This window comes from Gorilla gorilla, chromosome 19 (genome assembly GCF_029281585.2).
Source record: "Gorilla gorilla gorilla isolate KB3781 chromosome 19, NHGRI_mGorGor1-v2.1_pri, whole genome shotgun sequence".
Lineage (NCBI taxonomy): Eukaryota > Metazoa > Chordata > Mammalia > Primates > Hominidae > Gorilla > Gorilla gorilla.
Window position 1 is genome coordinate 100,990,899 of NC_073243.2, and position 13,226 is coordinate 101,004,124.

A 13,226-nucleotide genomic window follows, 5' to 3' on the forward strand; every position below is an offset into this window, starting at 1 on the left:
AGAATAGTATTGTTAGTTGACTTTGGCAAACGTGTTAAAGTAAATTTATGATTGGAGAGGAGATTAGAACAGGCTTTTTCTGAGTCCTTATAAACTGACACTGTTCCTGATTGATTTTCATAACACTCATTTTGGGCAAAAAGAGATTAACCATAGTAATTCATTCCTGAGTCTGGTCACCAATGCGCTAATTTGCTTTGTTGCATAAAAAAGTTTGACCTATTAGAAGAATGAGGGCAGGTGGGGAGAATACCAAGAGAGAAAGTTTGCACTTCTGCCATGCATGTTCCATTAATCTCATATCAAATCCTGGGGTGTGGGATATTCATCAATCACTCCTTTCCTTGACATTTATTTTCATCCAAACCATGTTAACATATACACACGGACATCAGAAGCTCAAGGCCATAGATGTCACACACACACCACACCCTGGCCTCAACATTATGTAACTACACCCTCCCCTTTGCTTATTCCTTTGGATGTCTGCCTTCTTGTCATTCTCTCTGTCATCCTTTGTTTCCATTACTACAGTCCAAGCTACAGAACTTCCTTCTTTCTCAAGTGTGCCATCCCAGCTCATGGGCGCCAGGCCCTGACAATTCTTCCTACAGAGCTAGCAGCTGCCCCATGCCAGACCCACTTAGTCTCCTAAGAGTCTTAGGAATGGGCATAATTAGCCCTTTTCTACACCCTGCCCATAGACAGCCCTAGAGTTGTACACATCTCTTGCTTGCAACCAGAGATTGGTAGAGAAAAGCTTCAAAAGCAGAGTTGCACCAGGTAGACATCCCAAGCATAGTCTTACAGGAGCAGGAAAGAGATACTAATGGAAATCACTTCCTGGAATGAGAACTTACATCTTATGTCTCTCTAAATTTAGTGTGATCTAGGAAGCTTTGACTCAAATCACAGTTCAAACCGAGGCTCCACCTTTTCTGAGCATGGTGAGCCTGGGCAAACTACAGCATATCACTGTGTCTCAGATGTGTCATCTGCAGAGAAACTCAGGGCTGCCTCACTCTACATCGTGCACATCAGTCACAATGCTGGATGCAAGGATGGTAGCAAGATGTGATAGGCCAAGACACTGTATGTGCCCATGACCACTCACGTGCTCATGAGCTAAAAGACCCTACCCAGCTCCCCTGCCTTGCAGCACTAACTAGATGGGTACAGGAAAATGGGCTCTGGGCTTCAGGCATCAGCCTGACTAAGACACAAAGATCTAGATGGTGGCAAATCAGGTGTGCCATCTTAAGATGTTGTTTCTCTCTCTCTCTCTCTCTCTGTCTCTCTCTCTCTCCCTCCCTCCCTCTGTCTCTCTCTTCTTTCTCTCTTCCTTTATTTTTATCAATTATCATTTTCCTTGAGAAATACTTATTTCATTATCATGTAATAATAACAACTTAAAAGTGGAGAAATATCTTTGGCCTCTAGAAGATTTTGAATGTAAGACTTCAACCTTTCAACTCTATATTCCATATGTTCAAAAAGTAGAAATAGGAAAAATATGTAAAAGAACAAACTCAAGCTTCTAGAATTAAAATATAATGCCTCATTTACACCATGGAATACTATGCATCCATAAAAAAGGATGAGTTCATGTCCTTAGCAGGGACATGGATAAAGCTGGAAACCATCATTCTCAGCAAACTAACACAGGAACAGAAAACCAAATACCACATGTTCTCACTCATAAGTGGGAATTGAACAATGAGAACACATGGAAACAGGGAGGAGAACATCACACACTGGGGCCTGGCAGGGGTGGGGGGCTAGGAGAGGGAGAGCATTAGGCGAAATACCTAATGTAGATAACGGTTGATGGGTGCAGCAAACCACCATGGTATGTGTATACCTGTGTAACAAACCTGCACATTCTGCACGTGTATCCCAGAACTTAAAGTATAATAAATATAATATAATATAATGCCTGAACAAAAATTATGTGGAATGGGATTAACAGCAGATTATAAGATTACAGAATAAAAGATTAGTGAACTTGAAGACAGCAATAGGAATGATCCAAAATGAAACACAAAGAAAAAAGAAGAAAAAATGAACGGTGCATCAGTGAGCTTCAAGTGACCTCATATATGTGTAAACGGAGTCCCCAAATGAGAGAAGAAAGAGAACAGAAAAAAATATTTTAAAAAATAATGGTTGAAAATTTTCCAAATTTAAACTCACAGATCTAAGCAGCTCAAGGAGCCCCAGGCACAGAAAACAGGAAGAAAAAATACCAAGTTATATTTTAATCAGATTGCTCAAAATTAATAACAAAGAAAAAAAATCCTAAAAGCAGACAGATAAAAAAGACATGTTAAAGTACAAAGAACTGCGCCACATCTAAACACCAAATTTAAGGATCAGTGGCACTAATCATTCATTCATACAATGATTCCTTCTGAGCTGCTAAGACTGTCCTCTAGAAGAGAATTTAGTCTGTACGCCCCTTATGGGCAGACCAAGCCCCATTTATCTTTCTATCCCACTGACTACCCCTGTGATTGGCTGAGCGAAAAAATTCAAATGTGAGCATTTTTCTCAACTACTATCCATGTCTATATGTCTTCCTTGAGGGTTGCAGTGTTTTCTATTTATTAATGTCTACTAGTCAATAAGAATTTAGTAGCACATATTATGTTCCAGGCCATCCTCAGATGGTCACATTTTATGATATTTTGATTCTTTGGTTCAGCTGGCAATATACTGTCAATACAATGTAAAATTGATAGAAAGAAGTTATGAGAGAACCATTTTCTTTTCAGTGTTCAGACTGAACAATGTTTTGCAGGTTGCAGAGCTCAGTAGCAAAGGGCCAGTTCTGCGGTTCCTACTGTGCTGAGATTTCCATGTAAGTTTGCAGGTTCTGTGTCTCAGGGGCAACCAGATCAGCTGCAAGAACTGCTTAGATATGTGTGGATCTTTAGGTGTGTAGAGTAAGAAAATGACAAGTTTAAAAAGAACTTACTATTTTTATATTTTAAGATTCTCTTCTACTTTACATAATGGGAATTATGGAAGAAGTATGAAAATTATTCTTAATATTTTCTGGCAATAGCATCTTACTGTTTCCAGCACAATAAATCTGTGCATTAGTTCAGCACAGTTATTCCACATATCCAGAGCGCATTTCTTTGGTAAATTTCTCTACTGCTAAGCGAGTAGAGAATAGGAAAATGGCAGAAAGGTCTAGAATAGCCAAAGTCAGCGTAACAGAAGCTGTTCTGTTTTAGACAAAGCTTAACAGTGACGACCATAGATTTCCCTGTCCTTATTGGAAATCAACATGTTAAAAAATGCAAGAACTGGCCAGGTGTTGTGGCTCACGCCTGTAATCCCAGCACTTTGGGAGGCCGAGGTGGATGGATCATGAGGTCAAGAGATCAACATCATCCTGGCCCTGTCTCTATTAAAAATACAAAAATTAGCTGGGCATAGTGGCGTGTGCCTATAGTCCCAGCTACTCAGGAGGCTGAGTCAGGAGAATCCCTTGAACCTGGGAGGCGGAGATTGCAGTGAGCCAGGATCACGCCACTGCACTCCAGCCTGGTGACAGAGTGAGACTCCATCTCAAAAAAAAAAAAAAAAAAAAAAAGCAAGAACTCTTGTAAGCAGACACATAGACCATCATAAGGAGGGAGAGTAGATACTGTGGTGGCAAAGAGAAAAGACAGAGGAGTTAGGAAAACTGAATATAAGAATGCAAGAAAGAAAAACTGTCAGAGACCATTTAATGTCATGGCTGTTCCATCTACTCTGCGAGTCATAAAGTTGGCCCTCTGTCATCAAGAAAATGTTATTACTAGTAATTTTAGAAGACAGAAAGCATTTGCAAAAGATTCCATCCCAATGGTTAAAGTAGGATTTTGCCTCTTAGGATGTCAGTCTTGCTTATGAGAAGCACTTCTTCCCTAATAATTCTTGATAATGGGATAGTTCTCAGGCATGACAAGGGGCTGCTAAGTAATATTTGGGAGTAATTATAAATATATACATACACATATAAAAATTTCTTATCAAAATACAAGTACACATATAGGGATCAGTCACATTATCATCATCTTTTGTATGATGTACTAATTTGCCATGTTTCATGGGAAGAGCAAGTGGACAATTCTTAGGGAAGATTTGAGAAGATTATCATGAAGCCAAGCAATGATAAATTATTATAATTTCAAGAAGACAAAGGATGAGTTGTCCAGAAACCAAACAGATAAATCCTTACTTTTAAAAAGATGATTTCAGAAAAAAGTATTGAATTATTAAAAGATTGAGTTAGGATACACAACAGCATATATTGTTACCATCTGAAATCTAGAATTCAAAGAATGCATTTTTATAGCAACTGTTAAAATTTAGTGGTATTTCTTTAGTGTTCTTAACTTTTTATGACCCAACAAAAACAGAAATGTAGAGGTAAAATACTATAATTTTGCATGGAGACAGCTTTTTATAGACTTCATCATCTAAAACAATAATTTCTCTTTATAGGAAGATCATGCACACTCTTTTTCTGTGACAAATTGACTAGCAAACTAGATATTCATAATGGCCCTAAACAGTTTTTAAACTTTAAGACACTCATTACTTAGTTTATGAGCATCAGAAAAACATAATGTTATTATGGCAGAAGCAAAGTGATAAATGTTTTTCATTGCCAACATGGACTTCAGTTACCTTTTTCTCATTTATAGTACAATGATTTTGTTTGTTGCAGACTATTAAAACAATTGGGTATAGTGCTTTGAAGATTTCCAAAATGTGAATGAATGTTCTTTTAACTCCCGTTTATGGATTATTTCTATTGTACTTGAGCTTTCTGAAAACCCAGGATTTGAACTGTAGAAATATATCCGTACTTGCTATGAAGTCAAACATTTTAAAATCTTTGTACACTCAGTTTTCCTCCTAAAGTGTGACTCTTTTCAAAGCATCTGTTATTTGCCATTTATTTTAAAAATAAGACAGAACAAAGAGAGACTTGGATGTTAATCTATTAATATTTAATGAGCTAACATAATAGCAACATGGACTTAGTGAAGAAGGAAACAGAATCTCTGGCCGTGTGCCCCAAATGAATAAAAAATGCAAGAGAACTGGGAAATTAGAGACTTGTCCTTAGAGAGAGAGATAACAGCCTTGAGAAAGACTGACTTTAGCATAGCTTAGTAGGTAGTGTATCATGTAAAAGTGAACCAGGGCAGATTAGTGGAGTCCATCAAATGCAAGTTAAGAATCATGGTTTATTGTCTAAGACAAAGTGACTTGTCTTTGTTCTAGTTAATGGTGTGATGCCAAGCTTTAGATTTAAATGTAAAGAAACAGAGTTTTGAAAGACTATGATGAAAATACAATGCGAAGCATCGTGCCTCATCAATTAGAAACTAGGCCAGTATAAACACAGAGGTGATCAGAGCACCCTGTCTAGTCAGCAGTGTCCTGGAGATGGTACACTCAGACACAGGCAATGACCAGTCTGTTGCAGGACAAGAACAGACCCACTCTGTGGAGCAGGAGATGGGAGGAGCATGGCCACAACCAAGTCATTGGTCCTAATCACAGGACTCAGTGATTTCTTCCCTGCAAGACCCGGGAAGCAGCACGGATAGCAAAGATCACATCTGTGTTGCAAATGCCACATGCATCCAAATTGATAAATGGAGAAAACCCATTTTTTAATAGTTTTGCATTAATTTTAGTACTGTCATTGGATGATCTGATTTCTAAAGTTCTAAATTACAGAACTTTAAAGTTGTAGAAACAGCTGAACCAGAGGGATTTCCACTTCCAGCCAAGATGCCAAGATGGAATGACAAGGTTCAAATTTACCTTTCTTCAAGGAAAAACAACAGCAACAAAGAAAAGACATATGTGAAACATTGGGGTTTTTTAGTAAGACACTAGACATTAGTCAGCAAAGGACAATGATCTCTGAAAGACAGGAAACAAAAGAAGGTGAGTCCTCTGATTGTCTCAGCTCACCACCTTGAGAGAGAGTTTCCAAGCCATGGTATGAAGATTGAGGGACCAGGGGGATCTCGGTAGACTCACTGTGTTCAGGAGATGGATCGGGGAATCAGGAGATATCAAAGTGATCAGAGTTCATAGGACAAAATATCAAAGAGGAGAGAGCCACACATAACCCTAGAGATGTGCAGAGGACTCCCCTTAAATATTCAACAGAGAACTCTCAGCACATGTGTCTGAGGCAAATACCCAAGGCTGGGAAAGAAACACCTGAAATTATTAGGGAGAATAAAATTGGACACTCATGTAGGGGTGCATATAGTGCATGTTCTCAAGAGCCAGAGAAGAAAATCTCATAATCCATGGGCCACTGGGGAGAATAGTCAGTAGGGTCTTGCCTCAGTACAGAGGAATAATTAGCCCTGGACTAACCATGCTCTAGTCTTTCCTATCAAATCTTAAATTAGACCCAAAAGGATCAAGTTTCCAAGTAAATTAACTGCATCCTAGAACAAAGCTTTAAGATACCCGTAGGAATACAAAAATATTCAGCACCCAACAAATTAAAATTGAGAATGTCTGGCATACAACTAAAAACTATCCTGCAAGTAAATAGAAAATGCAGTCCATAATAAGGAGAAAAATAAATAAATGAAAACTAACTCAGAACTGACAGATGTTAAAATTATCAAATAAGCAATTATTATAACTGTATTCCATGTGTTCGAAACATTTTAAAAGTTACACATGGAAAATGTATAAAAGACTCAAATAAAACCTCTAGAGTCTGAAATGCAGTGTCTGAAATGAAAAATACATGGGGTGTGATTAACAGCAGTTTAGACATTGCAGAGGAAAAGATCAGTGAACTTGAAGACAATAGAAGCTATCCAGCATGAAACACAGAAAGAAAAAAGAAAGGTACAGATCATCTGTGGGTGTCAAGTGGCACCCACTATATGTAGACGGAGTACCCTAATGAGAGAACAGAGAAAGGAGGAAGAGAATAGGAAAAAATTTTTGAAAAAGTAATGACTGAAAATTTCCCAAATTTAATGAAACTCATACACTCACAGATCAAAGCAGCTTAAACAACCTCAAGCACAAGGAACATGAAGAAATAAAACCAAGGTGCATCAAAATCAAACTGCTCAAAGTCAGCAATAAAAAGAAAATCTTCAAAGCATCCAGAGGAAGAAAAGACATGTTCCATACAAGATAAGGAAGACCGCAGATTTCTTATCAGCAACAATGCCAGTGAGAAGACAGGGAGGCAGCATCTATAAAGCACTAAAAAAAAAAGAAAAAAAAAGGCTGAACTTACTGGGCTCAATCATATATTAAATTGACTTTTAGTTTGGTGTCTAGCAGACACAGCCTATCCCTAAAGCAGTGGTCCCCAACATTTTTGGCACCAGGAACCAGTTTCGTGGAAGACAATTTTTCCGTGGATCCAATGGGGCGAGGAATAGTTTTGGATTGAAACTGTTCCACCTCAGATCATCAGGAATTAAAGTCTCATGAGGAGCATGCAACCTAGATCCCTCACATGCACAGTTCACAATAGGGTTTGTGCTCCTATGAGAATCGAATGCTGCTGCCGATCTGACAGGAGGCAGAACTCAGGTGGTAATGCTCACTCACCTACCACTCACCTCCTGCTGTACGGCCCAGTTCCTAACAGGCCACAATACTGGTCTGCGGCCCGGGGGTTGGGGCCTTCTGCCCTAATGGGAAGTCCTAGTCCACCAGTTGCACTGAGAGCACTTGTAAAACTACCTGTACATGAAACCCATTTTCAGCCTAGTTTAAGACATGGGCTAACCTGTCACCTGAGCAGTCAACTTCACAGAGGAATTCTAACATAAAAACTTAGATGAAATTGACACAGCATGATCACAGCGCTATGGTGGCTCCGGACATGCCACCTCAGTATTCTGTTCTTCAGTCCTGGAGACAAACAAGTATTCATAAGCCCTGAGTCAAAGGTTCTAGCACCACACCAGGGGCCCCAGAATGAAGGGTTTGTTTGGCTTTAGAACACGCTGCCAAAGGAGCATGTAACCGTTTTATTTCTTTATCTATCTATCTATTTATTTTTTTTGAGACAGAGTTTCGTTCTGTCACCCAGGCTGGTGTGCAGTGGTGGGATCTTGGCTCACTGCAACCTCTGCCTCCCTGGTTCAAGGGATTCTCCTGCCTCAGTCTCCCGAGGAGCTGGTATTACAGGAGCCTGGGCCAAGCCCAGCTATTTTTTGTATTTTTAGTAGAGATGGAGTTTCACTATATTGGCCAGGCTGGTCTCGAACTCCTGGCCTCAAGTGATCCACCCTCCTTGGCCTCCGAAAGTGCTCGGATTACAGGCGTGAGCCACTGTGCCCAGCTGTGTAACCATTTTAAACCCTAGCAGTCGTTTTGTGGAAGTGGTTAGAATTTTTTGGCCCTGTTAGTAATTTCAGTGGCTTTGATCCTTTTTGCATAGTTCCCCTCCGTGCAGAATGCTGTTGTTAAATCATCAGATTTGATGCTGTAAATCAACCTGACATCTTTTTTCATCAATTAAACAGTTTAAAATCTCCAACTGTGGGCCAAAAAAGACAAGACAATTGAGATAAATAGATGAATATGACTCGGTCTCTTCCCTTACAATATGGTAAACATGTAAACAAAGTGTCTACAAAATCCATTACAGATGCAGCTATAGCAGTATGTGCCAGCACAGGGCCATCCATGAGGTTATTTTTGCAATGAAGTGGCGGAGGTGAGGAAGCACACTTCCAGCATTGCTTGTTAAAGCCTTAGGGCTAGGGTTCCATGATTGAGAGTTTATTTTAGTACACTAGCATAGTATTATTTAGGAAAGTGCTAACTGCTATAACAAAGAGACCCCCACATATGCAAATACCCAAGCGAGATAAGTTATTTTCTCCTGATGTCACAGTTAAGAGTAGGTTAAGGCAGAAGTTCCCCTCCACGAATTAATTCACCCAGGCTGATAGCTGTTCTGCCGTCTTCAATGTGTGACTTAGAGGACTGCTGTTGTCATCACTATCCACCAGCAGGAAGCAAAAACAACAGCAGCAAAAACACAAGTTCATAACAACATATGTTCTCTTATGAAAGTCAAGATCACAGCTCTATGTCCCTTCTCATAGGCTGGGCTCAGCTCCTAGCCTCTAGTACACAGATGTCTTCATAAACTCTTCCCCTACCAGCAATCAATAATAATTTGCAGTAAGGTCATCTAAATCCAGATCCAAGAAAAATAAGATTCTGTCTTCTGAAGAATTTGCTAATATATTTGATTTATACTAGACTATTAGAAAATAAAACACACTATCTTAGTAAAAAAATAATTGCACTGTAGTTAACTTACTACCTAAGACTTCAGCAAAAACTTTGCCTTATAGTTGCAAGACTGAAAGGGCTTATCAATAGGACCCCTCCAAACTGTGCCCTAAAGATAAATTTCAAATTTCTCCCTCCCCATATCCAAAAGAAAGAAATTGCTTAATATTCCAAAAATGGCGTGTTTTCTGGTTCCAAAAGAAAAACATGAAGTCCAGATCACTTCCACCCATGAGGCACTATGTTTAAAGAGAAAAAAAAAAAGATATGTAGATGAAAAGTTTTCTGACTTAGTGCCTATTAACTTAGAACAAGAAACAACTGAATTAATTTTATTTTCCTAAATTGGATAAAAATATCACCAAATCTTCCATGTCTGTGAATGTAGTGGCTCAGAGCCTGCACCTCTCAACCACCACTCTTGTTTAGAGGGTAGCAGTGTGAGCAGTTTCATTTTGGACCTCCACTGTGGTCAGTTTCCCCTTCTCAATGGGGTATTCATGCATCACTGTTGCTAAGGACACACAGGGGTCTCAGAATAAGATCTGAGGCAGCCTGAGTCTCATACCATGCACTGTCTATCATTTAGCAGGGTTGTATTTAGTTCCCCAGAAGGCATTTCTAGATAACCAGTTGCACACAAGGATGACATCTCTAATATTTGATTACATCCACAGTAAAAACAAACAAAAAACCTTTTCATGTTCAGAAAGTTTCCTTTTTTAAAGAAATTTTTTAATTGAAAATTACTAATCCTTGAGATAGCTTGAGAGTTGGGGAATGAGTATGCTTCTTCCAATCTCTTCAGTGAATGCTTTCTCTGGGTCACTTTTACTTGAGCTTGACCTTCTTTGTTTGTTCTTACTACAAAAACACATCTAAATGTTTTTCCCCCCAGGAAATTATCTTGCCTGTACATTAATATTTTGAGCATTGCATAAACACATGGGCTAAAATTCAGTCTTTGCCCTAACTTGACTTACATTTTTAAAATTCAGACAAATAAACAACAACAACAAAAAACACTAAACATGCAATAGTTGCCATTGCCTTAACCAAAATTTGTGCTTATTAAATTGATTTATTTCTTTACTAACAGAATGGAATTCTTCACTAGTCATCTTGACTAGAGATACCAGTTTTCAAAATAGATTTTGAAATTTTGAAAACAAAGATATGTAAATCCATAACATAACTCTGGATGTGAAGAGCCAACACCTGACTTCTATATCCATTGCAGAGTAACCCCATCATTTGAAGGACCTTCTGCTAATACCACCCCATTATTTCATAAATCCTAGAGCAGGAACCAAGCACAGTTCTTTTCCAGCTGGGAGAATCTGGTAATTCAAATAATAATCCATTCTAGACAGAACAATCTGGGGCATACAGCAAAAGCCATGCCATTTCCTAATATTTTATGCATTGTTTTTATAATAAACTACTGGTAAAAATAAGACTAACTAAATAAGCTTTTCAGTGCAGGAGGTGTTTCCTACCCTCTTGTCATGGGAATGAGACACCCTGGTATTGTAAATAAATTCAGAAACAAATTTAGGAATCGCATGCCATTTGTATCAAATTCATTGTATGTATTTTTCATTGGAAGAGTTTGGTTTTAAAATTTGACTTTACCTTGTTAAAAGAAAAACTGAGGATATGTCTAATTTGATAAAGAAAATTAATGGACAAATGATTATTTAACTGAAAATCATTTAATTGCAGACTATACTTCTAATACAAGAGTACTTTTAGAATATAGAGAATTATTCAACAAATTCAGAATTTTAGCACTATAATGGATTCAGCCTCAGAAGAGAATATTTAGTACTTAAAGGAAAACACTGTCATTGTAGTTTAGCAAATTATTAGGATTTCAATGAGGAAAAGCTAGTTAAATTATAGTATTAATCTCCTTTCAGGAACAAATAGGCCTTCACAGAATCACCTCAGTTTCAGCAAGGGGGAACTTTTTGGAAAAATTATGACCATCAGTTGTATTTATAGCTGGGCTGGGATTTGTAAAAGTCAAATCCCTGGAAATCCACATTAGAATGAGACAGCCTGGCCTTAAAGGGTTAAAAGATACTGACTTCTCCTTGTTACCAAATTCTCAATACATACAACTAGGAATTTCATGGGACACAAACTTGTGTGCAAGTATCTTTGTTAATTTACTTCAGGCTCATCTCTGAGCCCTCATTTGCCTGATGCCAACAAAGATGCCAAGAAAGGAAAGAAATGTGAATCTCAACATTTCTAGGCAAACCCAGTCAAATTCAGCTGTTTCCCAGTCCCGTCAGGCTTCTAGCGTGGCCACATTTTACGTTCCTCACCTTCATCCTCTCCTGCCCCTGCAGTTGATGCTAAACTTGGGGGTCTTACAGGTATAGTCCTGCACAGAGGATGGGGGTGTGGTGTCCATTTCTCAGTGTGGAATCAACTCTGTTCTATGCAGCCTCTTCTCCAGGACACACATGGACGTGGTGATTGGTGATTGGACCATCTCCGGTCCAGGGTTCTGTCTTGGCCCACACCTGCCTCCATCCCTTTTGAGCTACCCTGAGATGCAACCACCTCCTCTCCTTAATCCAGAGAGGCACCGTCTGCTCCCATCATGTGCTCCACTGATGTATCTCCTCCCTTCTGGCCAAGTAACCCCTCTGCAGCCCTGGGTCCTTCGTTTCTCCTCCTCAGCTAACCTACACACCCCACCCATTCAAGAACACCCTCAGCTGCTACCCCTTGCCACACTGGGGCTACACGAATCCTCCCAGCCCTCCCCAGCCCAGCAAGCCATGTCACTGTTCCTGCCCTGTGGCCGCCATTCTGGGATGGTACAGGAGACTTCACTGAGTCTTGCTCAGCCACTGCAGTCATCCTAGAAGAGCAGCCAAGCTGTGGACTTTCCATTCTCCCATCTTCAAGGGGGATGTCATCCTCAGTCCCCCTTATCCATGGAGGGGGGCTTGTCCAGGAGGACTCCAGGGATCAGCTGGCAGCCCCCACAGTGCTGCCGCATCTCTTGCTTCCTCTCCAAACTGCATCCTTTCTTTCCCCAGCATGGAGGCTCTGTATTGACTAGGGAGAGGGCAAATTATTTTCTCCCTGTTCCAATTCTCTTTCAAATATATTCCATCTTTTACCTGGATCTGTGCCCTCTAGCCTTAGACAATACATGTTTGCTGCTTCTCTGTCCCATGCTGACAACACTTCTTTGGGTCAAATAATGGCCTGAGCCTCTCCCCAGGAAGAGGAGTGCAAAAGCTTTGTCCCATCACCTGCAAGGAGAAGGGATCCTTTCCTGACACAAGCGAGAAATTCCAATTAGACATGACTTCTTGTATTGGACCTACTAAATCTGGACAAATTGGTCTCATTTACTGTGATAACATTGGAAATCTTCTATACACACACAAACATACACATAACTAACCTTTCAAAATGAAAGCTATTTTCTATGTCTCAATAATAAAAATATCAAATCTATTGTCTGGTTATCCTTTCTCTCTTAGGGAAAACACATCACTGCTCACCAGTTTCTCATATCAAAAATGTGTTTCTATATCATCCACATTTTTGGTCCTGAGTAGCCTTTTTTGTTGTTGTTGCTCTCAAATCAATTCCCAGCAAAGCTGAGGATTCCCATTGTTCTCCAAATACCAAATCACCTTTTCATCCAGCATTGGGGGGTGTGGCTAGTAGCTGGACTTCTAAGAAGGACAAAGTTATGTCCATTTATTCTTGGCTCATTTCAGATGTGGCCAGGTTCTCCTCTGTCTGTGTCTGGAAGGATGGAGGGAAAGGCTAGGTCATATCTGGGAGACTGAGCATGGAGGATTAAAGGAGAGGGGATGAGATGATGGTAGAGGGGGTATAATATCAGCAGCATAAAAAAAGAC

At 39.6% G+C, this 13,226-nt stretch overlaps 1 protein-coding gene across 4 annotated transcripts in view; it reads left to right on the plus strand.

Moving 5' to 3' along the window:
- Positions 1-13,226, plus strand: part of CTNND2 (catenin delta 2) — a 928,369-nt gene that overhangs the window by 802,538 nt on the left and 112,605 nt on the right. The gene's annotated exons all lie outside the window — the stretch shown is intronic.